Raw genomic sequence first — 5,548 nt, forward strand, 5'->3', positions numbered from 1 at the left:
TATATATATATACCGACTTTTGTTTCGGTGTAATTTTGGCCGCACTGACGTATTTCAAGCGCTCGTCGCCGTTTTCGTGAATTTCGCGTAGGTACGCCACCACCGCAGGAATTCGTACGGAAACCATATTGTGTTTACCCGCAATATCAATAGTGGCGTGCTGAACAATTTTCAAAGTCGAGGCAAAAGACCCCAAAAATATGCAGGATTTTCGTGTCCCGCGTAAACAATATTTTTCGCAGACAAAATATAAACGGCGTCGTACCACATTTTTTCGTATTTTTAACGTTTATCGCACACCGACCCCCGCTCACCCTCCCGTTCTAGACTCGATACAATCGCCTCGATTGGGGGTAAACCCTCTGAGGTACGCGCCACTTCCACCGCCACTACATAATATACCGACACGTGCGTGTACATACCATATCGCTATCACACGTAGGTAACGAGTTCTTCGTCTGCGCGTTTGCATGTTATCACAAGACGTGAGTTGTATACATAAATCAATAAATTAATAACTAACACTTAATAGCGACGTATTGTCGACCACGACATCCGCCAGAAAACCGTTTTTGTTTCGATTCTCGCCAATAGTATACCCATACAGCGATTCTTCCAGCCCCCGACGTCGCATTTTATATATTTTAATAGTATAATTTTGTAAATATTGTCGTCTCGCGCCGCGGATGACTTTAAGCTAAAATAACGAACCCGTTTTAGGCTAAATATATCAACTTTATGCGTCATTATAACGACGCTTACCTCGTTGGTGTTTATTTTTTTATACGTTTAGACACTCTTCTCCCCAAACGCCCACGCTCACGACCCTCGTGTTTATATTGCCTCGACGGCCGTCGACCATTCAACCGTTGTTTGCGACGACGATATTATTATTCTATATTATTATTATATTTTTGTTGGAACCAAAAACGACGAATTTAAACACAGAAAAATATATATTATATTGATGTCTAATTATTTTGTTTTTTTCGTACCTGTTGTTTATTAAGAATCTTCCGTGTCGGTTATTATGATAATATACCTATAGGTGTATAACACAATATATTATTATGTTGTTGTTGTTGAATTAGTGGTTACGTTGTTTTTTTTTTTATTTTATCAAAAATTTATATTATATACTATGCGTTTTACTATATAACATTAAAACATTTGTCGGAACTGATAATATAGATACCGTAGTTATGTATAATAATGATATTAGAAATATGGTTAAACGAGTTTTATTTAAAACACCACTATGTAGGTATACATTAATAGGTAATCAAATCGACGATATATATATTATATATGAATAAATATAATATGAATATATATTATTTTTTTTTTATATAATTACAGCTGATGAAACGTGACAAATGTTTTACTTTACATTTCGAATGTTTCTAGTAAAATATTATTATAATGATTGTTAGTGTATAGACGTATAATAGTGTTAATATTATAATATTAGTTTACGTTATAATTAATAATATTTTATAGGCTAATAGACTATTATTTTAGTGTATATAGTCATTTATTTTTAATTTATCATACTTGTATAGAAAATATATAAATCAATGTTATTCAATTAAAATATTATATGAATAAATAAATACATTTGTAATGTATTTCAGTGCAGTCTTTTCCACCATGCCTGTATATGACGTTAGCGAGCGTGCAATTTGTCATAAAAATAATATAAAATTTAGTCACTTGATTTCTAATTATTGAGCAGACCAAGGGGAAATAAAGAGTTTTAGTGTGTCGACAATCAGATTGCAGTCGTTCTACGGTGTTGTACAAAGTACCTATACGTTTGAGAGAAGTATTACAAAAAAACTTAAGGTCTTCAAAATAAGTACCTAGGTATTTAAATACGTTTTTTTTTAAATCCACACATGAGTAGTTGAGTTCGATTAAAATAGTCAATTCTAGTTAGGTACACTTCAATTTCAATACATTTGCAGTGAACTACTGTTGAAATAATGTGCGTTCCTGATAAGTAAAAAGTTACCTAACGTATTGATGAAATCGAAATTAGCAGTTATAATCAACACGGTTATAATACTCAAGGGTGATCAGCAGTCTTGCACCTTTCGTAATGTGATTAATTTCACTGACGAGATTGTTTCAAATAATAATATTGTTGTTGAGAATTCAAATTAACAACTGAAGAGCAGCATCAATTTTTAAACACAAAAAATCTACATACCCTTTTATTTTTAGTTTGAACCATAAAGAATAAAGATCTAACCTATCTTTATTCTTCTTGCAGGTTTGAACTAGACCTTTAAGGATGTTGGTCCTGCAGTGTCGATACAAACTTTTGTTTTTCAAATAAGAACCCCCTCCTTTTTTTTTACTCTAATTTATTTAGTGGATATTTTTTTTAGAGAATTTTGATGCATCGACATCAAAATTTTAACGAGTTGTTTCCTAGTTACTACAACATTTATGTGGTAAGGATAAAACTGTCGATAATAGCCCTTATATACTTAAACAGTTGTTATAGACATAACATAGGGTCGAATATAAGCACGAATATGTAAGTCATCCCTTCCTTAATTATCCCAAAAAGAAGTTGGCCGTGCTTTGTCGAGCTTTTTAAACTTTGACTGTTCCAAATCGTCCTGCGCAATTTGTAAGTACTTGTAAGCATGAATTTAAAATTTTTCAGTCATTCCTCCCTAATTTATTCCCAAATAGAAGTTAGTCGAAAAATTAATAAAAAAAAAGCCTAGTTAAATTAAAAAATTATCTTTAGAGGATAAAAAAATTAGATGAAGGATGACTTACAAATTCTAAGTTCGTGCTTACAAATACTTACAAATTGCGCAGGACGATTTGGAGTAGTCAAAAACTTTGAAATACCAAAATGGCCCAAGTTTCGCGGAAGTTAGCCGTGATTTAAACTTTTGAGGATAATTGAAAACGGCTGTACTTACAAATTACCAAATTGTGCTTACAAATACTTACAAATTACTTACAAATTATTGACAAAATTTGGCGCCAAAATTTTGACATTGTGCGGCCAACTATAATCAACACGGTTATAATACTCAAGGGTGATCAGCAGTCTTGCACCTTTCGTAATGTGATTAATTTCACTGACGAGATTGTTTCAAATATTAATATTGTTGTTGAGAATTCAAATTAACAACTGAAGAGCAGCATCAATTTTTAAACACAAAAAATCTACATACCCTTTTATTTTTAGTTTGAACCATAAAGAATAAAGATCTAACCTATCTTTATTCTTCTTGCAGGTTTGAACTAGACCTTTAAGGATGTTGGTCCTGCAGTGTCGATACAAACTTTTGTTTTTCAAATAAGAACCCCCTCCTTTTTTTTTACTCTAATTTATTTAGTGGATATTTTTTTTAGAGAATTTTGATGCATCGACATCAAAATTTTAACGAGTTGTTTCCTAGTTACTACAACATTTATGTGGTAAGGATAAAACTGTCGATAATAGCCCTTATATACTTAAACAGTTGTTATAGACATAACATAGGGTCGAATATAAGCACGAATATGTAAGTCATCCCTTCCTTAATTATCCCAAAAAGAAGTTGGCCGTGCTTTGTCGAGCTTTTTAAACTTTGACTGTTCCAAATCGTCCTGCGCAATTTGTAAGTACTTGTAAGCATGAATTTAAAATTTTTCAGTCATTCCTCCCTAATTTATTCCCAAATAGAAGTTAGTCGAAAAATTAATAAAAAAAAAGCCTAGTTAAATTAAAAAATTATCTTTAGAGGATAAAAAAATTAGATGAAGGATGACTTACAAATTCTAAGTTCGTGCTTACAAATACTTACAAATTGCGCAGGACGATTTGGAGTAGTCAAAAACTTTGAAATACCAAAATGGCCCAAGTTTCGCGGAAGTTAGCCGTGATTTAAACTTTTGAGGATAATTGAAAACGGCTGTACTTACAAATTACCAAATTGTGCTTACAAATACTTACAAATTACTTACAAATTATTGACAAAATTTGGCGCCAAAATTTTGACATTGTGCGGCCAACTTCATGGACATCATAACATAACATAATAAATCATTTAATATTTGATTAGACAAACACGTAGATATTGGTTACAATTTATATAAAATGTTAAATGCCAATATATTAATATTTCTTACAATAATTTTCAAATCAATTAAAAAGCAAGTAATATCCTTTTTGATTTACCTAGTTATCTTTCTTATATCGCTTAATCGATTGATTAAAATAGATAAGAAACAGTGTAAGAACTAGGAAGTCTTGAAAAAAATATCTAAAACCGTGGTCGCTAGACGCTAGTTATCATGTATTACTATTTACATAGTACTTGTACAGTTGTAGTACCTTCATACCTACCTAGTTTCGCCTTTAGTCATTAGTCATTACGGTAACCAAAAATCATAATATTGCAGACAACTTCACAAAGCTAACCCTAATTATAAATTATTAATGTTACGAACAATTAATTTATATTATAATATAATCATTATTCATTATATTATTATTATAATTATTATTACCTACTGGCTACTATCTACTTAAACACTAATTAGTATTAGGTAGCTATTGATAATATAGCTTTACAACATTGTAACCAAACTCAAAACCAGTTATTTTGTTTAAAGCAGTAGCGAATAATTGTATGTGGTATATACTTGTTAGTATTGCGCAGTATCGTATAGGAACACATAATATTGTACAACCAGTGCAGCAAATAGAATCTCTTAGCCCTATGGCAAAAGACTATTTAGGGGTCATTATCAAAAAAAAAATTTTCATATTGTTCAAATTGTTCAAATTCTACATTTTTAAACTGGTTAACTAATTAGTATTCTTATGAGTACCTACAACACAGACATGGAAAAACTGTAATTTTTTGCTTAAACAAATTTCATCTTCCTAGCTTTCAGGTTTGAAAAACCTTTAGTTATTTTGTCTGTTTTTAACTCTGAAGTCCGATATTTTTCCATATTGAGTATAGCAGTGTTTGAAAGTCAATTCGGGCCGTATATTGTCTCATTGTTATCAATTCAAATTTTCATGCTGATGCAAAAAAATAAAGTTTGAACATACATCGTGAAAATAATATGACGACGTACAGAACATAACAGTCACACAAAAAAATATCCAAAGGGTAATCGCCCTTCACTATCCCCCACCGAAAAACCGACACTGCACGGTCGGTCGTATAATATGGCGTAAATTCAAATTATAATAATTTATTGTAATATAATATCATGCCGTCAGAGCCGTTCGGAATATAATAGGTACATATTCGTTTTTAGAGCACTCGTCCGCGAAACTGTTTCCATTATAGCTTTCATATTATAATATAGTATACATTTAATACGATTTCGGGCATGTTCGCAAAAGACGTTTTGATCCCATATTATTATTGGCATCACATCTATTGGAGACCATCTTAGATCTGAACTTTGTATAGACGAATGACATGTTAAAACCGATACACTTTCCGGTCGAGATAGATCTAGGTACATATATAGATTTGTGTTCGGCCGTAACAGCCGAGAGAAACCTTCAAAC

This window comes from Metopolophium dirhodum, chromosome 9 (genome assembly GCF_019925205.1).
Source record: "Metopolophium dirhodum isolate CAU chromosome 9, ASM1992520v1, whole genome shotgun sequence".
In the NCBI taxonomy this organism is placed as follows: Eukaryota; Metazoa; Arthropoda; class Insecta; order Hemiptera; family Aphididae; genus Metopolophium; species Metopolophium dirhodum.